Source organism: Nanorana parkeri, unplaced genomic scaffold (genome assembly GCF_000935625.1).
Source record: "Nanorana parkeri isolate BGI_ZX_2015 unplaced genomic scaffold, ASM93562v1 scaffold1485, whole genome shotgun sequence".
NCBI classification, from domain to species: domain Eukaryota; kingdom Metazoa; phylum Chordata; class Amphibia; order Anura; family Dicroglossidae; genus Nanorana; species Nanorana parkeri.
Genome location: NW_017307753.1, coordinates 290,835 through 315,465, shown reverse-complemented (window position 1 = coordinate 315,465; position 24,631 = coordinate 290,835). Strand labels below are relative to the sequence as shown.

General features: G+C 43.4%; 1 protein-coding gene across 1 annotated transcript in view; it reads right to left on the bottom strand.

Annotated features, from left to right (window-relative positions):
* Positions 1-22,919, bottom strand: part of GOLM1 (golgi membrane protein 1) — a 68,908-nt gene extending 45,989 nt beyond the window's left edge. The window contains exons 1-2 of the mRNA XM_018570243.1: positions 22,909-22,919; positions 13,423-13,510 (exon numbers count right to left, since the gene is read on the bottom strand). The gene's annotated coding sequence lies outside the window, so the exon portion shown is untranslated. The remainder of the gene's footprint in view (positions 1-13,422; positions 13,511-22,908) is intronic.
* Between the last annotated feature and the right edge of the window lie 1,712 nt (positions 22,920-24,631).

The following is a 24,631-nucleotide window of genomic DNA, read 5'->3' as shown; positions in this document are numbered from 1 at the left end:
GGTTGGGGAGCAGGCACTCTTACTTACAGATCCGAGATCGTGGGTCTGTCAGGTGCCGTTCCCCCTCAATCGTTGGCGGGCATCGGCGCGTCAGGGAGGAGAAGAGGCATGTCGTCTTGTGCGCGGCGTGCGGCTCAGGTCATGTGTGGAGCCACGAACAGGGTAAACTAATCGATACCCGACTAAGCAGGCCAAACGTTTTTTGGGGGGAAACATACATTTTTTTTTCCACTTTATTGCTATCCCATAGGGGGCTAAGAAAACTCCCTTATGTGATAGCAAAATATGTGACAGGCCCTCTATATGGAGACATCAGGGGTCTCCAAGACCCCTATTGTCACCTAGGACCCCCCTGAAGAAGCAGAGATCTGCTTCATCAGCTTCTCTCCAGCGTCTGAAGGTATGTTTTACCTGATGAAGGGGATCTTTTGTGACCCCCAAAGCGTTCGTTGTTTTTTACCACGATGCACGTCAATAAATAGACGTATTTTGCAAATTTGGAGTGCCGGTGTCTCTGCTTTAGCTGAAGCTAGAGAGTGACACGAGAATGCGGAAGTGATGTAATATACATCACTTCCGCATTCTGACAGCAGAGAGGGGACCGGAGGGAGGTTGTGTACCGACCTCCCTCTGATCCCGTGACAGAGGCAGTATCCCTCCCTCTGATCCCGTGACAGAGGCCGGCGGATCGCTTGTATATTAACGGGCATCGCTGCCTGTTTTCAAATATCAGCATTTGCCGCTCGAGCGCGCCCAGCGGCGCGCACGAGGGGGCGTGGCTGAGCTGACGTCTAAAGACGCCCGCTCAGATCTAGAGAGCTCCTGGCTGGCCGTTTTTTTTACAACGGCCGGCGGGGAAGTGGTTAAGGAAGCCGGGCAGCATGTAATGACTCACCACTCTGCTTCCAGATTAGCCGGGAAGCTGTCTCCATGCTCCCTTGTCAACAGGTGACGAGGAAGCATGGAGCTGGCTTTCTGGCCAATCAGGAAGCCATGTGGCGAGTAATGACTATGCCTGGCTTCCTGATTGGCCAGCTTTGGCTGCAAGATCTACAAAAAAAAAAAAAAGGTACATACCAAAGAGTGACTTTAAACAATGCTACAGACTTCCATCACTTCACCAGCATTTGCACCTTAACCCATACAGCCAGGTATGTCATCTTAGGAAGTCTTGTTCCAGATTTAGGAAATAAAGACAGAGATAAAAAGGTGAACGTTTGTTTCATAACAAGATAAATCCAGGCATAAAACTATATTGTTATGGTGGCACAACCTAATAAAACATCAGACTTTGCTCTAAATCAGGTTGTATAGATGTACTATAGAGCAGGGTTTGTCTGTACGGTTAGTCATTACCAGCATATTGAAGAATCACTTCATTGTAAGCCATCATGCAGCATAGGGCTCACACTTCTCCAAGAACAGATTAAAAGGACTTCCTGGGATTTCACCGAAACCACAAAGAAATATTGCATACCCAAGATTTGCAGCATTCCTTCTATCCCTACAGCAAACGTCAAATCTTCCAATCAAAGTAATACAGCAACTCATTATTCTGGGTTTATATGGAAAGTTTCATTTGCACAACCAAAAAAACAAATAATCAGGAACAGAGGAAATAAACAAATTCTAGCTTTTGGTGATATACGGGTTAAGAAATGACAAGAAAGTCTTGGTGCAGTAATGCCAGTAAAATACAAAAGTCCACAGTCTGTATACAAGCCGCATCAGTCTAGATATATACTATATTGCCAAATGTATTGGGACACCTCTCCAAATAATTGGATTCAGGTGTTCCAATCACCTCCATGGCCACATGTTTCTTAATCTGATCTTCTTTCCTGTCGTTTTCATCTGTTCCACCAGAGCTGCTGCGGGTCTCCGATCCAGCGCTGACTCCTCTCTGCTTGCAGGCACTTCCTGTCCCACGGTGTCTGCATGCGGGTGCACGCGTCCATAGACTTACCTTGTATATCTCCTCATCTCCCAGCCGAAAAGGTGTATAAAAATCAAGCACCTAGGCATGCAGACGCTTCTACAAACATTTGTGAGAGAATGGGTCGCTCTCAGGAGCTCAGTGATATCAAGCGTGGTACCGTGATAGGTTGCCACCTGTGCAATAAGTCCCTCCGCGAAATTTCCTTGCTACTAAATATTCCACTGTCACCTGTTAGTGGTATTATAACAAAGTGGAAGCAACTGGGAACAACAACAACAACAACAACAACAACTCAGCCACGAAGTGGTAGGCCACGTAAAATGACAGAGCGGGGTCAGCGCATGCTGAAGTGCGTAGAAGTCACCAACTGTCTGCAGAGTCAATAGTTACAGACCTCCAAACTTCATGTGGCCTTCAGATTGGCACAACAACAGTGCGTAGAGAGCTTCATGGAATGGGTTTCCATGGCCAAGCAGCTGCATCCAAGCCTTACATCACCAAGTGCAATGCAAAGCGTCGGATGCAGTGGTGTAAAGCACGCCGCCATTGGACTCTAGAGAAGTGGATATCAAATGTGTCTGATGCTCCTTTATTCTATGCTAAAATAATCACATGATATTCTACCAAAAAACAAACTTAGACCGCATTATCTGGTCTGATACTGATATTGTTTATTTATGTGCCTGATCATTTCTTCCAACATCAAAAGGAACATACAATACCATAGAATTCCTTTAAAGCTGAACTCCAGAAGATATGACACAATACAAGGTAATGAAGTGCAAGCAGTACAAGTCCCGGGATTTGACTTGCTATCAGCCTACAAGTCCTACAATAGAGATCAGGCAGGAAGATGACGCCAATCAGTCTGTGAAGGTTCTCAATCATCCAGGTCATGGTACATAAAAGGCAAATGGACTTGCTATATTTTTATTGAAGCTGTTTCGCTGGTTATCAGACTGGCTTCTGAATTCAGAACAACCTGTACAAAAATTCTCTGGGAATAAATATGGTGAGAAATCTCCGAATTGAGAAAGCTACTCGGATGACCAGCGAAACATCTTCAATGAAAAATACAGCAAGTCCAGTTGCCTTCATTTATTTGTCACAGATAAATGAGCAAACCAGTTGTACTGCGGGGCTTATGTACTAACAAGATACATACTGAGAGAAGGAGAGAGCAGTGTGACGGGGAAATAAGTTTATCCATGTACCGCTTCTCCTTTCAGTGTCCAGTTACAGACAAGACCTGTATACTTAAAAAACACAGCAGAACACAATGATGTCTCCTGCCCTGCCAGACAGGACTGCGCTGTCTGGCAGAACTGTGTAACTCTCAAAAGTGGCTGCATAAAAATACAAACCTTTTGACACACACACACACCTCTGTATGCATAGCCGTTTGCCTTGAGTTCAGCTTTGATAACATTTCTCTTTTGACTTTTGTAGCATTTTAAAGATCAGGAATGAATGATTGAATTAAGAGAACTATGAGGCGAGTGATTTCCACTCATAGTTAGACATAGTTAGGATTGTGGACAAAGAAGCTGTCATAGGTCAGCTCTATCAATCAGGGAGTGAGCGAACAGATACTGTCGCTCGCTCACTTCCCGATCATCTCCCTGCAGAGAGTGGTGACTGTCAGTCACCGCTCCCCACAGGGATCCCCCCCCCCCTACCCGCTCCGATCCTCCAGTGCTGAGTGGAGGAACAAACGGGGAGGGGATGGGCACAGCTAGGTCTGCCTCTAGATAGGCAGAGCCAGCTGTCACTCACACAGCTGGGTGGATTGTCGGGATCTGTCCTGGTTGCTGCACTCTCAGTATATAGCGAGCTATATACACTGAGCTTTGGGTCACAGGAGGTTAGTACATGTCCTCCCGTGACCCTAATGAGAACTATGAGATAAAAAGGTTACTCCATAGTTCTTTTTAGGCTTATGCTTCTGGAGAAACTAGACATAAAATTCAACACCAGCCGGACAAGCAAATTCTTTTACAACTGGAAGACCTTTCTTACATCGGAACGGACATTAGCGCAACTTATGTTACGGCCGCTTTCCAAAACACGCACTGGTACCTCAGGGCTAAACTTGACGGCTCCTTAGACATCCTGTGACACAGCTCATCTGCCAGACCTGTCACACAGAGAGGTGACTGTCCCAGGATAACCACCTGACCATGCTGCCCGCTGCTGACCCGATACACCTGTGACACCCTTTCACATGTCCTTTCTGTCCCACATGGAATGCACCATTTCCAGATCTTGAGCGACTGCCAAATGTTACACTTATCGACCATAATTTCTCTTTTTTTCTTTGGTTAGAACCTTAACCTTCCTCTAGATCCAACGTCCTCAGCCCATTGAGGTTCTAGTCGTTTTTTTGTCCTTGTACCTTATAATTTATAGTATGTGTTGATGCTTATTTTATTTTCCGAATGCATCCTGATAATGCCTTACCCTTACACATCGTTTGCAAACATGGGTAGTTCCTCTATAGGACTACGGAACACATTCCCATTCAGGATGTCTTTATTGATGTGTTTACATTCCTGCTGGCCACTTCGTGGATGTTTCATTGTACATTTTGCATTGCGATATTGAAATTTTCAATAAAAATATATATGCTTAAAAAAAAAAAAAAGAAGAAGAATGAACTATGTGTGCTTTGTGCCAGTTCCAATATCACAAACAAGCTGCCATTCTTTTACAAGGCAGTACACATCCATACAAAAATAAAATAAAAAAGGAATCCTGCTATTGTAATAAGGTATTGTTTAAGGAATGTCTGCTAAAGAATACTAGGTGTGGCCAGTCACTGATGTGCTGAAGCTAAATTAAAAAGGAAGACTCTACTTTTCAAAAAGCTGAATTCCGGTATAAAACAAGTAGTGTCTAAAGGAGTCGTCTTATTTGAATCTGAGGGCATTGTGCATTTCTTCCAGTGTGAAATGTTACCACCGTGCAGGAGCTTCCTATACTAAAAAGACCAGTCACTGCTGCTCTCACTCCTTGTGCAGGGTGACTGGTCTTATATCTGCCCCCTCCTGTAGTTTTATGCAGGCAGCCTGTAGTGGGTGGAGCATGCTGCGTCCCTCCCACAGGCTATGTACAGCACAATAATAATGTCTACTGATATAACAGAATGCAAGCCATTTCCTAATTAGGTTCTGATGCAGAAGTTGTTACAGTGGGCTCACTCAGTATCTAAAGAGCAGCACCAGCTAAGGATCTGCAATGAGTCTTGCACTGTATATCATTAACCAGGAGAGAACTTTGCTCTTCACATATGTACGGTTTCACTTACAGCAGACTTTCATCATTCACACCCTGCTACAATATATAGCCAGTTGACAGCTACGGCTTTGCAAATTCCTCTGTCACTTTCCTGTCTCCAGCCTACAACGTGGACTAGGCATTCCCTCCCTGTTCAGATTAAGTTAGTGTAATGAAAGGGAGAACTATGGGGGTCAGTGGTTTTCCCCATAGATCTCCTAAGGGTCACGAGAGGACATAAACTAGCGTCCTCCCGTGACCCAAAGCTTAGTATATCTCGAGCTACAGCTAGCGGTATACTGAGACCGCCGCAGCCAGGATGGATCCCGACATTAATGTCGAGATCTACCCAGCTGCGTGATTGACATTTCTGAATTGCTGCTGACACTGTCCTTCCTTCTGGAGGGTGGCTACTTCTGTTCCCCATGGTCCCTGTGTGTGTTGTAAAGTAGTCACTGCTCCAAGATCACTCCCGTCATGGACTACAATCTTAGTACAAATGAGTAAATTAAACATGAGATTGTAGTCTATCACAGGTGCGAGCTTGGAGCGGTGACTACTTCACACAGGGACCATGGGGAACACATGTAGTCACCCTCCAGAAGGAAGGACAATGCCAGCACCAATTCAGAGATGATTTGAGGATCTACAGCTGAGTGATACACAAATAAGATACATGTTTATTAATAGGCAAGGTAATTGAATGTATTTTTAAAATTAAAGTTTAATGCCATTTTAATTCTATTTTATAATACATGATGACTATATTGTCCTAGATTTCATTCATCCGATTTGACGTAAAAGCCTATTTTTTTTGAAAAGAGAACTAAAGTCAAACCTTTATTTTTATTTGTTTTGCTTTAGTTCTCTTTTTGGTCACAGGAGTATATTCACGGAACTGCAGCTGGGAAAAATCCCGACAATACTGTGGGGATCCACCCGACTGCCGGATTGACAGCTAGCTCAGCCTCTCTAGAGCCAGCTGTGGCCGCCCCCTCCCCTGTCTGTCCATCCAATGAGCACTCTAGGAACAGAGAGGGGAGTCAGCGCTCTCTGCAGGGAAAAAGAATGAGCTGATATATAGGTTTTATCACTGCAATATTGTTATTTAAAGGAGAACTCCAGGTTTTTGTAAAACTAACCCCTGCACTGCAAGGGTTAAGTGCTCCTTTTGGTCTAGGGACCAGAATAAAGAAGATAGTCACCTGACCCCCAGCCCTGTGGCAGTCAGGAGTCTCCCCCTGCTCTCCTGTTTTGGAATGTCTCTTGGAATCCTCATGTCTATTGCAAGCCCTGCATTAGACGTGATGGGTCCTTAGACTGCCGGCGCCCAGGAGAAAAGAGGCTGCAGGGACTGGTCTAGCAGCCAGGCAGGATCGAGGATCAGGTGAGTATTTCTTTTGTTTTTTTTAAGTGCCTTTATTTAAGCGGATAGCCCCACTGCAAGAGTTAATTATTGTAAAACCTGGAGTTCTTCTTTAAGTTTGCAGTTTATAACCGTTTCATATGCTGTAGAATTCTCAATTTTAAAGAGAAATAAAGCACAGCAGTCAGTAGGCCAGGAATACAAGCATTCAAATACTATGCAAAGCAAAGCTCAATGAAAAGGCCAACTCATCTACATGGGAAAGCAGTGGTGGTTTCTAAAGGTAGACATAAACCGAGTCCGATTATGCCACAATAAACCTTCCCACAAATGTGCAAACGTTTCTCTGTGTATGGAGTGTGAGTGACAGCATGAGCAAACCTCAGACTTGGCACTGCAAGTAATCCAATGAACCGGAAAGCTTTGTCCTATATGCTTTTCAGATCTGATAATCTAGCAGCATTCCCATGACCACATGAATAGTGGATGTGCACGCCAGGTAGAGAGGGGTTGCTTCAGATACATATACACAAACCCAGATTCAAAATGGATCATGTGACAATCTGTCTCACAGAAACAGAACATTTGATGAAAAGTTACCTGTGGTGAAATCCATTGCCAAAAGGTAGACGTACATATCAACGTTTCCTGCAAAACAGTCATTCCCACTTCCCGAGCTTCCCCAAGTGGCAGTGGGGCCAACCATAATACCCAAAATAAGCGTTACTGAAAGCATATGTACCCTAAACCCCCCCCACCGTCATTTACATCTAATGATCCAACTAGAAACACTTCCTGTCCTAGGGTGACAACACAGGAAGTTATCAGCTCACAAGATTTCTGACCTACTCAACAGGGTTTTTTTTTCCCCCCCCAACTTATCAAACGGATGGAACAAAACGCTTCCAGTGGTATATTTAACATACTTTAAAAGTTGGCCATACACCTGCCGATTATTGCACGATAATTGCGGGAAATCCCGCGATCGTACGATAATCGGCAGGTGTATGGAAGGCGTGCAAACGTTTCTACTGTATGCTCCCACGTCTTTTGTCTTACGAGCACATTTGAAAATCAGCCGAAAATTGTAACATTTTCGGTGGGTTTGTGGCGTGCTCGTAAGACAAATGCCGCAAGCGCACACTGCCCGCTCAGCATTGCAGTCATCGGAAGCCCTCCCCTCGGCGAGGCGGGCTTGCGATGATCGCAAGTACGATCTGACTGTCCAAGATGGGCAGATCGTACGTTTTTTAAAATTACCTTACAACCATCGCAAGACAAAAGTCCTGCAATGATTGTAAGGTGTGTGCCCAGCATTAAGGTGCCCATACACTGCACGATTCTCATACGAGAATCGCGGGAAATCCCGCGATCGTACAGTGTATGGAAGGCGTGCGACCGTTTCTACTGTACGGTCGCACGTCTTCCGCCGAACCAGCATGCTAGAAAACCCGCCGGGAATCGTACGATTCTCGGCGAGTTAGTGGCCTGCTGGTTTGACAACTGCCGAACAGGCCGGTGTGCGCACGCTGCCCGTTTGCAGTCATCGTAAGCCCGCCCCTCATTACAGTCATCGTAAGCCTGCCCCCCTTGCGATGATCGAGAGTACGATCTGCCTGTCCAAGATGGGCAGATCGTACGTTTTTTTTAAGTACTTTACAACCATCGCAAGACTAAGGTCTTGCGATGGTTGTAAAGTGTATGGCCACCTTTACAGAGATAAGTTATGACCACCTGCACAAAGACTGGTCTCGTTTACCAGAGCAGAGCACATAGCAGCTGAGTTTATTTTCAGGCCTAAAATGTGGAATATAACATGGGTGCAAAAATGGAAAAAAGGGCCTCCGTCATGAAGGGGTTAAGCACCATAGATTGTTGATCCAGGGAATATCCAATTGCCTTATGGGATCAGGAAGGAATTTTTTCCCCTGTTGGAGCAAAAATTGAACCTTGTTTTATATGTTTTTTTTGCCTTCCTCTGGATCAACAGTGGGCATAGCGTTCTGCTTTAGGTTTTTCTTCTCTTTATTAGGTTGAACTTGATGGACTGGTGTATTTTTTCAACCTAACTATGTAACTTCCAACCTCACGTGGCCAGATCATTTTTTGCCATTTTTTCACACTTTTGCCATATTTCACTACTTTTTACTTACAGCTTTGAAATTTTGTAAAAGACCACCGCCCACCCAAACCATACATTCTCTGGAAGCACAGACCCGGGAGAATAAAAAAAGATGGAGCTGCCAATATTTTAGGTCCTGCGACAGTTGTGCTAATGTTTATTAATAAAATTTTATTACTTTTATTTAAATGATCAAAATATTATTTTTTTCGATAAAAATACTTCAAATTCATTATTAGCACAAACACAACTCAACTCCAAAATTCCTACTAAAAGCTAGATTAAAGATAAAACTGCACCGAGCTCATAAATATTTGGACATTTTAAAAAGGGTGCCTTTATGCAAAACGGAAGGTATGCAAAACTGCAAATAAGCAACTCATGCTAATTCTGGTAAGCTTCACCTATGCGTTGTGTTCACGGCTGATCTGCAGTGCACGAGCTGCATTGGTGTGCCTTGTGATAAAATGATCCAGGCATACATTTTATTGCAACGCACCGATACTAGTAGCAGTGCCGATGCCAAGTACTCGTACTCGCCCAAATGCTCCGATGCCTAGCCCGATACATCCTGTATCAGGAAGCCAGGCAGTGCCTCATTACACGCTGCCTGGCTTCCTAATTGGTAGGGAAGCTGGCCAATCAGGAAGCCGGGCACCGTGTAGGGCTTGTTCACACCAAGCGCGTTCCAGGTGCAGAGCAGAGCTGTTACAGACCGGATCAAAACTGCGGCCAATGTATTCCAATTATATTTTGGGCTCTACTTCACACCACAGCGTTCAGTTCCAGAGCATGTAAAAATACTGCAGTAAGCCCTATTTTACCGGCTCTGGAACGCATGCAAACGCACTGGAACCTCATTTTAAAACGTAGATTTTTTTTAACCAAAAACGGCCCGGAACGCATCAAAAACGCAGCACAACCCCCTGCACTACGTGGGCAGATACTCATGCAGATCTGGTGTGAAGAAGCCCTAAAAAGGAGTCATTAGTGGTACTTGCTTACGCTGTAAAGCTAGTTGCTGGGTTCACAACAATTAACATACAACCCTACAGCTGAAGTGCTTTGTGCATTTTTGTTAAGAATGTTCTAAAACAGGTCTAGCCGGTGTTTAGCTAGGTCATGCCAACAGATATTTCCAGTCATTGTACTGACAGAGCGGACAGGTTATGAAAAGCCTCGTCACACTCGAATAGTTTACAGTGTGACAAGGACAGATTTAGGCATCCCCAAGACTGTAGCTTTGGGCTTTTGGAAGATGACAACCAATAAGGTGTACAAAGGGTGACCTAGATAGACGGGTGTGCTTTGTGGGAGGCAACCCCAGGTGGAATTGTATCAGATGGCTAGGGCCTAAACATCAATTACCAGTGCACAATGCAACACTTAAGAGTGACCCTGTCCTTCATTTTATATCTTCCCAAACGTATACCCTATAAAAGAAGACTGAAAATACTTAACTTTTCCGATACCCCTGCACTGCCAAACATCGCTCCAGTCAGTGGCAATCCTCCCCTGAAGTCCAACAGGACCCTACTAAGAGGCACGGAGGAGCTCAGCCATGAGGAAAGATTAACTGAACTGAACTGAATCTGTTCTCTCTGGAGAAGAGGCGATTAAGGGGGGACATGATAGATAGATAGATAGATAGATAGATAGATAGATAGATAGATAGATAGATAGATAGATAGATAGATAGATAGATAGATAGATAGATAGATAGATAGATAGATAGATAGATAGATAGATAGATAGATAGCTTGGTGCCAAATTATTCACGTTAAGGTCACTGCAAAGGGGGCACTCTTGGGTCTCCATGTTTCCCTGCAGCTCTCAATGGTTCCTCCTGCTTACCTTTACATCACTACAGGGCCTGTACTGCCAAACACCACTCCGTTCAATAGCAATCCCACCCCGAAGTCCAATAGGAAACAGACACTTCTGGGAATGTCGATCTCCGGGGTTCCCTCACAGCTTTTACCATTTCCACCTGCTGACCTTCACGTCACAACAGAAAACAGCATTGATAAGACGGTCAGCAGGAGGAAGCAGTGAGAGCTGCGGGGGACGCAGATCGACATTCCCACAAGTGTCAGCTTCCCAGTGGACTTCAGAAGTCAATTTCTATAAAATGGAGTGGCAGTAGGATTTAAACCAATGACAAGGTCACTTTACAGTAAAACTATATTTCAAATCAGATACTATGAAAGTGAAAGACTAACAAATATTTATTAACCACTTGCGTCTGGAGCAATTTCTTACTATTTGCACACACAATTTTTTGCTAGAAAACAGCTTAAAACCCCCAAACAATTATATATTTTCTAAACACAGAGGCCATGTAGAATAAAAAAAAATGCTAGTTGCAATTTTTTATGTTGCACCTTTTTTGCGCAAATGTTTATCAAACAGGTATTTTTAGGATAAAATGCACTAAAATGAAATTTAGTGCACAGAAACAGGATAGAATGCCCAATTTTTTGGTAAAATATAAAAGACAGGGTCACGCCGGGTAAATAGATACCAAACATGTCAAGCCTTAAAATTGCATGCGCCCGTGAAACCGCAAAACACTGCAATACCCCAAATTTCCCATAGGGGGACACTTTTACCGCTCATCTGTTGAGTGCCAACAGTGATTAATGGCTCTAGAATTATTGCTCTCATTCTGACGTTCACGGCGATATGCAACACCGAAGCGTGTTTGTGTATGTATGTGCATGCACATGGGGGGAGGGGGACTTTAAACATTTTTTTAATATATTACTTTTTTTAAACACTAACTTTATTGCCATCACATAGGGGGAAAACAATCCCCCCATGTAATAGCAGATAGAGTGTGACGGGTCCTCTTTATAGAGGCATCAGGGGAATTTCAGACCCGATTCCCCAGTTCTTCTCCTGGCTATAAGAGCCGGAGAATGTAAACAGTGACACTGGAATCGATGGAATACACTTCACTTCCGGGTCCAGTGATCGGAGAAGCCTGCTGATCTCTCCCTGATCACTGCGGGGAGACCCGCTGTGCCCGGGCCTGCACATGGGACAGCAGAGCCCGGGGAAGCCGGCAGCAGCGGAGGGGGTGGGGGCAGCACATTCCACTGAACTGTACAAACGATCCAGCGGCTGTATAGACACCGGATCGCTTGTATCTGAACAGGCATTGCCGGCTGTTTTAAAACGACACCAAGAATAAAGCTGCAGCAGCTGTGTTCTTGGTATAACCCCTGCTGTGGCCCGCCATATATTTACGGCAGCCCACAGAAAGTAGTTAAGGTGGGCCTTTATCCACTTTCACTAAAATCACATCAACGTGCAGCTCTGCATGCGGATATGAAATCACATTCCCTTCAATAGTTAAAGAAATGTAATGCTCTTTTACTTACAATTACTGTTGTCCACTAACTGGTCCTCCCACCAGTGCATTGCTGGGAAATCCCATCTGTAAACTGCAAAATCTTCTGAGATCTCAGTAAAGGGCATTTTCCTCCTCTGAGATGATGTGCATGGTCACATGTCCTAGTCACATGTGCAAGAGTTCCAGGAAGTAAAGGGAGATGGATTCATCTGCCCTTAGTGCAAAATGGCCATCATGGGAAGAATGCAGAGGAACAGAAAAATAAGGCATGTAAAGAAGGACGGGTGCTATATTTGTTAGTGCATTATCAACATCTACTTCCTGGACTGAGATGCTGGCTCAGATAACACTAATATGTATTTCCTTGTGACTGCAGTCCTAGGCTAGATTAAGCCCTCATTCACACTAGAGATGCACCGAAACCGACGTGCTGATACTGGGCGGTTTCATGAAAATGCCTCACTACCAAGTGCCAATATTTAAATGTTCAAATACATTCGGTTGCCGTAAGGTCCCGCACTTGCTGGGGACCTCACGGCAAACTTGTGGGGACCTGAAGGCGGCTGTTTACAGAGGTGGCCGCACATCTCCTCCCTCCCCCGAGAGCCCACGCAGCCCTGGGGAGACAGCGCGCGCAGCCCTGATATCTACCTTTATATTATTCTGCATTGCTGTACAATGTATTGCTGGGATGTGTGTGTTGTAAAGTAGCTACCGCTCCAAGCTCACTCCTGTGATGAGCTTGGAGCGGTGGCTACTTATCCAGGTGTCAGACCACCTCAGAACCCCAAATCATAAAAGGAAAAGTGACACTGATCTCCTCCCCAGAGGTTTTTGAAGCTGAGATGCCCAGACCACCTGTACCAACATTGGCATGCCTCAGTTAATTTGGCAATAAGGCCCCTCTGATCCAATCAGATCGGCTTATCAGTTTTTGATTATAGTCAATGGACTGGGAGATGTAAGCAGATAGGAGTCCATTTACAGCTGACCACCTCTCAGTTCTCTGAGTGAATGTGTTTTTTGTTCGGGAACCTCCATGCATTCCAAAATCGAACGTTAAAAAAAAAAAAAATCAAACATTGGTCAAGTCCCTGATAACATTATAGAACGTTCCGTATGTATGAACGATCATGTGAAAATCTACCAGTGTCAGGGCCAACAAGTTTCAGATACAAGTACACAAAAGACAAGGACTGGCCTTAGATTCCAGGGACCACACACAGCTCACACACACAATAACAAAGTAGGTCTATTACTCTATAGTACATCTAAGGCGCCTAGTGACAGGCACCCAGATAGATGAGAGGACACTCGCTAGCAGCACACGCATTCCCTGTTATGACAATATGAGAACTCACCCTGGCTGGCGTCCTATGCAGCCAGCTCTCCTTCCCGGTGCCTTCTCCGGCTGGAAACTGTCCCCACAGCGATGTGTACGTGTGTCACCTTCCGATAGAGTCCACACCCCCCCCCTCCCTAGGTTGAGTTCTGCCTTCAGGACTCGACAATTACTCCACGGAGCTTCTCACTTTAAATGCGTTGCCAGGCAACCTGGAGGGAGAAGAGGAAGTCACGTGCCTGATAGGAGGCGGTGTTGTAGTCTTCGAGCAGGCAAGGGATGGGGGCGGGTCCTGCAGGCTTAGCTGTCACGTGTGACGGTTCAGATCTTGTTAAATGATCGTCAATGTGTCTGTCTAGGGCTAGGACCTCACACTTGTTTCCAATAATAGAGACCATTGTTTCATCAGACTTGTGCTTTAGAATAGATTGCTCATTATTGTTCATTGTAGCACGACCCTCAAAGCTTGCCAGCTTCAGGACGGCACTTATGTTAATCAGGGGGTCCAGACAATTGTTAGGTAGCCTATTGTTCCTATACATCCTGCTGTGCTGGGCCTGGCTACGTGGCAGCTGTGAATTTGCCTATCAGCTTCATTCACAATTGAATCTTTTTGATTTTATCGCCAGTCATGTTTACTCAAGTCCCAAATATCGGGTTAGGTAAAAGGTGATTGAGTGGTCATGTAAATGAACTCCCTTTAATGTAATCACGTGATCTTTATCAGGCTGCATAGTATTTTCTACATTTTTGCATTTGCTTAAACCTGTTTAGTGACTTCAGTCTGAAGATAACAGTAAGGCTCTGTTCACACCTAGGCGTTAGCGTTTCCGCTCATTTAGCGCTCATTTTCGTCTAGTGTTTTTTTACAAGATGATGTGAGTTATAGCAGCAGACAGACATTGCGGTCAATGGACAAATGCGCACACAAATGTGCAAAACACTGTAATCTGCCCCCCCCCAAAAAAAGCTCATGTACTTTTTCCAGTGCTCAGCGTTTTACTGCTTTCTTGTGTTGAGAGTTTTGTTGCGCTTAGCTTTGAGCGTCCAAACACCTAGGTGTGGCGGACTAACGTTGATCAACACCAGTCGCTGCAGAGGGTGCATTATTTACTATGTGGCCTGTTCACACCATATGCTGCATTTTCCTGCACCTCCCCTCATGTTGGCAGCGGTCACCATGCCGCAACTGATCTGCGCTGAACGCGTATAAATAAAATGTCACTTTAATATTTCAATAAAGTTTAGTCAAAAATGTTAACAGTGCATTGTAACAACGCAAGGCACCCCCCTTTCCACTTCACTGCCGACCTCGAGCCTGAACGCTAAAGCGAGTATGTGAATAAGCCTTACATGTAATCATTTTTCAAAAACAAGTAAAGCTAAGGTCTGAGATTGGAATGGGATTCAGGTTTGCTGCTATCATAAGTTCAAGGCAAATCCTGTATGTTTAAGATTTGCGCCCCGGCAAATTAATGTGCAAATTCGCCCAACAGAATTTTATGTGAAACCCAAATGCACTGCATGGCCCCCTCACTATAAAAAGGGGGAGCACAGAGTAGCCATAGGGGCATATTTATCAAATCTGTTGCACAGCAATGCTAAACAGGAGCATTGAGGTTTGTCATACAAGTCACAGTATGACCATACAATCAACTTTAGATACCAAACCTATGTAATATAAGGATCTACCTGAACTACCCAACCAATTTGTATTCAGTCAGACAGGCTCTTGCACTACATACTTGTTGGGAGATCTGCAGTCAGATTGTCACATGTGTAGTGAGCTTAAGGGTCCCCACACACCTTACGATTATCGTACGATAATCGCGGGAAATCCCGCGATCGTACGATGATCATAAGGTGTGTGGAAGCCGTGCAACCTCTACTACTGTAAGGTCGCACGACTTTAAACTTACGGACATGTTTGAAAACCCGCCGAGCATCGTACGATGTTCGGCGGGTTTGTGGCATGTCCGTACGATAACAGCCGCACGGGCCGGTGTGCGCAAGCGCACACTGCCCGTTCGGCATTGCGGTCATCGGAAGCCCGCCCCTCAGGGGGCGTGGCTTGCGATCATCGCAAGTACGATCTGCCTATGCAACATAGGCAGATCGTACGTTTTTTTAAGTAGCTTACAACCATCGCAAGACAGAAGTCTTGCGATGGTTGTAAGGTGTGTGCCCAGCCTAAGACAGATTGTGAGACAGATGTACTACTACTACTAAGGTTGCAGCTTGAGTCATACCGGTATTTTCCTCCCTCGGCTGTTCTAAAGGGGCCCATACATCTGCCGATTATCGTATCGGCAGGTGTATGGAAGGCGTGTGACCGTTTCTAATGTACGGTCGCACGTCTTTTGTCTTACCAGCATGTTTGAAAACCCGCCCAGAATCGTAGATTTTCGGCGGGTTTGTGTCTGCTTGTAAGACAAATGCAGCAGGGGCCGGTGTGCGCAAGCGCACACTGCCCAATCAGCATTGCAGTCATCGGAAGCCCGCCCCTCAGCAGGGCGGGCGTGTGATGATCACAAGTACGATCTGCCTGTCCAAGATGGGCAGAACATAAGTTTTTTTTAATTACCTTACAAACATCGCAAGACAAAAGTCTTGCGATGGTTGTAAGGTGTATGGCCAGCTTAAAGGTGCCCATACACCTTACGATTATCGTACGATAATCGTATGCGATCAACTTTTCGAACGACAATCGTACGTGTGAATAGAGTGCCCAAAACGACATTACTGTACAATCGTCAAGCATTGACGGTCAAGCATGTTTTAAAACTTTGCTCGATCGTACGATTGTCGTAAGGTTGCTGGCGTTTCCGTCCGTCAAAAGTCGTACGATCTACACTGCACATGCGCGAACGAAAATACGACAAATCAATTACCGCATTTCGTCCAGGTGCTTTTCGTTAATTACGGCTAAATTAATCTTGCGATCATCGGGGCAGGATGGGGCTGCCGTACGAAAATCGTACGACTATTCGATCATCGGACAAAACGTTTCGTGAATGGGCACCTTAAGGCTACATTCACACTAGGTGCGATTAGATGCGTTTATATGCGTTTAAAATGGTTTTCTAAACGCCTATACTGAATATGCATTTAATAATTTCCAATGGATTATTCACACTTTGTGTTTAGATGCTTTTATCTGCAATCAGTTTAGCTGTGTTTAGGAAAAATGGAAGGCAAGTGCGTCCAGGAATCAATTTTAACTTCTAAACGCACCTAAATGTATGCAAATGCAAGACACATTTATTTGCTGAAATCTCATTGGCTACTTCTATGGACAAAGGACAGATGCATCTAAACACATGTGCGTGTAAACGCTTGCCACGGGAGTGGCAAGCGTGAATGAAGTCTAAGGCTCCGTTTACACCTAAGCCCTCGTTCACACCTGAACGTTTTGTAGCGCGTTCTACGCTCGACGAACGCTCTACAAAACGCTCAAACATCTAAATCCCATTGTATTCAATGGGTCTGGTTCACACCTTGGCGTATTTCAGCCCGTCCCTAACGCGCTACAAAACGGCCCACGCCTCAAAAGGTACATGTATTACTTTGAGCCGTTTTTGTTGCGAATCGCGGTAAAAAAACCGCGCGACAGACGCGCATATGCAATACGCCTAGGTGTGAACCAGGGCTAAGTGACAGTGTTACAGGCATTTTCATTTAGGCTTCTTAAAAGAGTTTTTGAGCATTTTTACATGAGTCAATGTACGTTTGTAAAGCGTTTTTCAGCTTGTGCCACCTTACATTTTGTTCCTCAGTGTTTTTTGCATGAGAAGGCCGGTTCTTGTGCGACAAAAGCACAACAAAATGCTTGCAAAACACTTCTGTTGTGTGTTTACAGGCGTTTCCATTGCAGTCTATGCAGCCAAAATCTCAGAAATCTGCAGAAAAACAGCTCATGTACTTTTTCCAGTGATAGGCGTTTTGCTGCAAGCGACATAGTGATCAGGAGTGAACAAGGGCTAATTAAACAAATTCCTTGTGTTCAGCATTTTGTAGCTCCAATTTTCCCAACAGTCCCTCCAGCGCTGGTGCTGCTCTCTCATCCAGCGCAGACTCCTATGTCTTTCTGTGTCCCACAGAGTCTGTACTGCATGCGTGCTCCTGGCTGCGTTCATTCACTTACACTGTGTCTCTACTCTTCTCCCCTCTGGTTCTGATCCGCCCGCACACACTTCCTCCCGCACAGCCATTCGGGAAGCTGGGTTCTACAGCCCGGAGCAAACGGCGCAGTACAGGTAAGCAATTACATATTTGACAACTTTTTTTATTTTTAAATGTTGTGCCATATATCTACTGCTTGCTAGCAGTAGATATATCTAAAAAAAATCGAGACTTTGAGACCCCATTCACACTGAGCGCTGTGTAGCGTGATTTCGGCTCAAAAATCGCTCAATGTAGCTCGTCCAATGCATTTCAGTGGAGCTGTTCACATCTCACAGCTCAATGTCGCCTGTAGCTTGTAGCTCAAGCTTGTCGTACAAACATGACCTATTTTTCCAGCGGCTTTTGTGTAATTTGACTCCAATAGGCTTTGATAGACTGCCAGAAGAATCGGTACTTAGTGCGACAAAATGTGCACTGTAGCTCAATGTCGCTCAGCTCAAATCAGCGCTGAAAAAGCTTTTTTTTTAAAATGTAGCTCAGTGTGAATGGGGTCTTATTCTACTTTAAGTACCAAAGCGATAGAGTAATTATATAAAGTCAGAGCCAGGGGCGTCCCGAGGTCGGGTGTCACCCGGTCTCTAGACCAGGTGACACCCCGCTGTGTAGTCATCTCGCGTGACGTCATCTCACGTGTGCGCGAAGACGTCATCGCGCATGCGCGTCCATCTGATGATGCCTGTTGGCCGCTATCTTGGTGATGGATGCCGGCAGAGAGAGGAGGGGACATTCACCTGGCGGGATGAGGTATCCTGCCGGGTCCCCTCATCTCACCTGACACTGTTGGGCTATCGGTCCATGACCGAGTGCCTGACTTTTTAGAGGGGGGTGACACCAAAATGACTGTCAGTCATTTTAGTGTCACCCCTGCAATGGTGACAACCGGGTGCGGGCCGCACCCCCCTTTTGACGCACACTGGTCAGAGCTCAGTGGTAAAAAGGATGCAATCTTTCTGTAGGGAAGCTTTAAAATATGTCTTCTTCGGGGTAAAAGTTCTCTTATGTTGTTCTGATTGTAATACCCAGTATCCACAATTTTGCTGCTTCTTCCAGACTGGGAATCTTTGTGGAATCTTTATAAAACACTATTGAGCAAACGCAAAGCGCACAGGCATCTTCTGATACCTTCATAAAATCTTTGTTTATAATGATAAAAACTGGTAGCCATAAACATTGTTAATCCTCAATGCACAGAGGAAATCCCTGTAGTAAATCCTATTAAACCCATTGGATCTACAATGTACACAGTTTAGTTCCATTAGGGTTCAATGAGGAGTTAGAGCAGGGGTCTCTGGCCCGCCAGCCGTGCTTTAACTGGAAATCTCATCATTAGTGTTGCAACCTGTCCAGGATTCACCATGGCAGTCCGGGTTTTGAATGCTGTGTCCAGGTTTTATGGCAGCAGAAACCCAGACACAAGATGTTATGCAGACAGGGGCAACCAAAATTAAGGTAGGTGCTACTGGCCCCCCACTGAAAATAGTCTCAACTGTGATATTTACATATGAATGGGTGGAGCTAATTACATATGAATCAGCTACAACTTATTCTTCCAAAAAAAAGTCAGTGCGTCGCTAGAGTGTTTGGGTTTCGCTTGAAGAAAAGGTGGCAACCCTACTCATTGTGCTTCTTTTGGAGTCATACCTGTGGCTGGCAGAGTCCTGCAATGCCTCATGGGACTTGTAGTTCCACAACAGCTGGAGGGCTGGAATTGCTCATCCCTGAGTTGGAGATACATTGAAGGGAATTTATCTTAACTGGAACAGTTGTCCATAGTAACCAATCAGCTTCTACTTTTCATTTGTACATTTTAACTGAACAAATTGAAAAGAGAAGTTTATTAGTTACTATAGGCAACTGCTTTAGATTCCGTGATGAATTCCCCCCATACAGCAGGGTTCACTCGGTCAGGGCATTTGTTCTCTCACACCGTATTTAGCATTTGCCATGACAGGCTGAGTCCGATTAGGTAGGGAGTATAGATTGTTAGCCAGAAGTGACGTATATCTGTAATTATTGTGTGTATATACTGTAAGAACATGGTTCTTGTACACTCTATACTCAAACCTCTAAATACAGGGTAGGGATGGCCCTGTCAGGGTTTGCACATTAACATGTGGTAAAATACATGTCTTACTTCCTGTTACCACCCTGTGAAGATGTGAATGGGGCCTACATTATTTATCCCCTTGAATCAATAAAATCAAAGCATTGAAGGTAAATTAGTCTAATTGATTGCACTTTGCTGCATTTTCTAGCTGGGTGACTATCTCACTATTACAGCTTCACTGTTAAAAAGGTACATTTATCTGGGTGAACTAAATTTGAATTGGTGTAAAAAAACCATTATCCACAGGTGGCGTGTTATGGAAGAATTCTGGAAACATATTTGATCCATTGTTTGCGCATGCCAGTGGATAGCAATACAAGTCAGCTATATTTCTAAAACTATGGTAAAACCCAATGCCTTGTAAAGTAAAAGTATATGCAATATAATGTTTTCATTGTAAAATATCAGTCAATTTGAAGTGTGTCAGTATACATGGTGCACACATACAGCAGCAAGGTTTACCTACAGTATATTACATTTGTATAGGTGACATTATTACTTTGTCAAGCACAGAACAGTAAATGCTGTTTGTCTGAGTAGGAGGTGAACTTGTTGTGCCAGCACTGCACTGGAGATTTTGCAGCCTTTGTTGTTATAGGAATATTGGTTGGTACTTATGAACCTATAGGTGTCAGTTTTGAGTAGATTTCCATTTTTGCTTCTAAGCTACTGTCAAATTACAAGCATCAGCATGCCCTGACTGTGTTGTTTAGAACCACTTTGTTAAGCAATCCCTGGCAGTACACACTGTGTGACTTTATGTGTATTTCCACTTTTGCAGCCAAATTGGGATAACACTTATTTTATATTTGCTACATGTTCCCATTTACATTGCATAAGCTAAAAATAAAAAATAAATGCTTCTTGCAGTTTATATTGCTTTAACGCTTGGTTAGGGTTTTAAGCGTTAAAATGTCTTCTTTCATTTCTTTGGAAATGTTGGGGGCTGTGAGGGGTCTGACGTGGCTTGTCAATTGTATGTTAATGAAGCTAAGCAGATAAACACAATCCTCAAATTCCAGTTCCAGGTCTTTCTATAAGGACAGACCACTGTGAAAGGGCTAAGAAAAACCCGAAATCAGCCATCTTGCCTGCTTTAGTTAAACATCTAAAATGTGAGATTTTTTTTTTAAAGTTAATTTTCAGTATGCTGTGTGAAAAGGAACACTTAACAGACATATGCATTTTACTGCAAAAGTGGAAATACACTTTAAAGTAGCAACAATTTCCTATATATAGTTCTTGTGAAGTTCCTGTATGCAGTGAGCAGTTTAGTGAATGCATGTTAAACTTGCCATTTATTTTTTTTAAATCAGATCCAGATAATTTTTTTTAAAAATCAGATAATTTTTATTAAGTTTTTCATGTTTAAAGTTTTTCTTTAAACAGACAACATAAAGGAAAAATATATAACACAAATTAATATGAAACAACCAAAACCAATAACAACACGAAAAAAATAAAATAAACCCCACATCCAGCATATGCACATATCGATAAAACAGTATCCAGGAACTAATCATTTTATTATAATTTGTAAAGTATATTTGAATACTGCCTGTTCTAGCAAGGGGTAAAAGGAGTACAATCCTGTTTTCTACATTGTGTGTTAATTAATGATGCTAATGAGAGAAACACAATACACAAATTTCATTACTAAGTCTTTCTATAAGAACAGATCACTGTGAAGGTTCTCAGAAAAACGTGGATTTAGCCATGTTGCTTACTGCAGCAAAACATCTAAAAGGTAAGAATTAAAAAAAAAAATTATTCTGTGTGAATGGAAACCCATGACAAACATATAGAGATGTTTTCTCCAATTTGACTGCAAAAGTGGAAATGCACTTTAACCCTTTCGCTGCCAAGGACGTATGGCATACGGACCTACAAAAGTGCTTCCAGCTGGCCAGGTCAGTATGCCATACGGACCTGGCATTTACAGTTCTACTATAAGCTGATGGTCGCTTTAGCGACCATCAGCTTATAGTATAACTGTTCTTTGCAATTAAATATACACCTGTATCATTTTATCACAACACAAACACCAAAACAATTTTTTACATAAGTCGATTATTTACAGTTTTGCATACCTTCATTTTTTTACCTTTTCGCAAAAAGGCGCAATTACAAATTTGCTAATATTTGTTATTTATTAACTCAATACAGTTTTATCTTTTAGATTTAGTCAAAAAATTATTTTTTTGTGCACGGATACTGATTTTGGTGTGTTTTAACAATTGAATTGTGTATTTTTGTAGGAGTCACATAGTTTGCATAATACAAGTGATCGGGCGTCTCTAAGATGCCCGAACGCTTGTATGTAAACAGAAATCGCTGGCTGTTTACATTCCAAGCCGATTTAACGCCCACCCGCATCCAAGAAGCCACAGTCCGGCGGTTTAATTACAATGGCCAGACAGCAGATGGTTAACAAGAAATTGAATGTAACAATTCTAGAGAAAGCTAGAGGAAATTACCAGATACATGTAACCATTGCTAACAAGGGAATTCAATCCACATAGTATTAATGGTTACATTAATCTGCTAATTTCCTCCAGCATTCTCTAGAATTGTTACATTGTACCTCTTGTTACAAAGGTGTATTTATTTCCTATGACCCTTAGCTGCATCTAGTGGCTATAATGAAATATTTTCCCAATTCACTAATGCTAATAATATTTGAATAACATTCAACCAGAAGAGAAAATTACCTAAGAACATTATATTAAAACCTTCATTTTACATCAATTTTTCCTATTTTTTCTCAGAAGTGAGAGGATAGCTTTCCAGTGTAGGTAGGGACCACTTGGGGAAGGGGGAGGAGTCCGATCGCCGACAGGACTTCCGGAAGCCGGCGGAGAGGTGAGTGTTTTCATTAGTGATCAAAATAATTTTAATCGATCAAAAAGTTTAACGATTAATCAAGAAATGAATCTTTAATTTCCACAGTCCTAATAAAAACCTTATAATTCAGGAGATTTTTTTTTTTAAAGAACTCTGGGCAGAAATGTTATTAACCCTTGCAGTGGGGTAGCCACACTGCAAGGGTTTACTTCTTGTTTTTGGCTAAGGTAAAAAAAAAAATCTTCAGAGCCGCCACGTTCTTAGACCGGCCCTTCAAGCATCTCTTCCCCTACACCTCAGTGTTCTAAGGATCCTCGAGTCATCACGTCCAATACAGTGTATAGGACATGAGGATGCTGAGGGACATACCACCGCTGCAGCAGAGGAGACAGGCTGGAGGGAGTGCTGCCAGCTTGGATGATCAGGTGAGTACAACTTTTTTTTTTTTTTTTTACCCTAGGAAAAAAAAAGCAGAACACACACACTGCAAGGGTTAATAAAATTTCTGCCCAGAGTTCTTCTTAAAATTCCACACTCCCTATGTGGGCCTTCAATTCCATCAAATAGCATAATCGATGTGATAAACATTACTTTTTGTCAACCCCATCCGAGTTATTAAAATTTAACACAATATTAAAACCACCATTTTAGATCAGTTTTCATTGTTTTCTGTTTGCACTCACAACAGTTTAGAGGGAAATTTGAATCGCCGCCATGTACCTAACTAATCTATATTACCTCTCCAGTTCTTCTTTATTAGCCATCCTTCTATTTTTCCTTATTTCTTGAAATCTTTCTGAAGTTAATGGAAACACATGTTGGGTGTGGGTTGTAGGAATCAGAACTTTAGCTAGGTGGAAATATCACAAGCTGGACAAAAAGATGTCAGGAAATAATAAAGGAAACCCTGAGATAATAAAATGAGTAGTTAACCTTTCAATGGGGAGGGGTAACCACTGCAAGAGTACATTTCTTCTCCAAGGTTCAGGAGTAAAGAAAGAGATTTTGATTTCTGCTTTAGCCTTAAGGTGAACACACACCTTGCGATAGTCGTACAATAATCGCGGGAAATCCCGCGATCGTATGATTAGCGCAAGGTGGGTGGAAGGCGTGCAACAGTTTTTACTGTATGGTCGCACGACTTTTATCTTAGGAACATGTTCGAAAACCCGCCGAGAATCGTACGATTGTTGGCGGATGTCTTTCATGTTCGTACGATAAATGCCGGACGGGCCCATGTGCGCAAGCGCACACTGCACGTTCAGCATTGCGGTCATCGGAAGCCCGCCCCTCAGCGAGGCGGGCTTGCGGTTATCGCAAGTACGATCTGCCTGTCCAAGCCTGGCAGATCGTACATTTTTTTTAATTACCTTACAACCATCGCAAGACAAAAGTCTTGCGATGGTTGTAAGGTCTGTGGCCAGCTTTATGTATAGTTTGATATGAAAATTAGTGATTTTACAGTCCAAGATGTGCTTTTTATGGCTGTCTCGTTAAACCGTACAAGGTTCAGCTGTTGAAAGCATTGTTAATTTAGGTTTGGTCCATGTATACCTTTTCTATAAGATGCAATATTGCGAATGGCCAGTAGAGTACGCACACAGTCTTTACATAGAACAGAATGCATAATCATAAACCAAACAGATTGATAGGATGATGTTTTCTAATCCATCTGAGTGACTGTAAATTGTATTTTTACTTTTAATGTTAGAAACTATAAAATTGTTATAGGCATCAATTGTTATCAGGATTAACAATATAATTTTTACTCTATAGACATTTTAAATTAGAGAGTAACTGCCAGTAAAGAGAACATTTGTGGTTTGAAATTAAGTGGCACAAACTATATAATGGTAAATAAGATTGGAAATAGTCCTAATCCCTCCTAGCTTCCTTCTCAACCTTATAGATGACTTCGTTGGGCCGCCTCGTAACTCCACGAGATGTTGAAAGGTGATGCGAGGAATCTCACACTGCACTGTTGACCTTCTGTTGTCTTGTACCAGTCTTGCCACTCTCCGTTCTGCCCTAACATTGACTAGTCGCTGACGGCCACAATTCGGACGTTCAGACCCAGATTTGCGGCTGACAG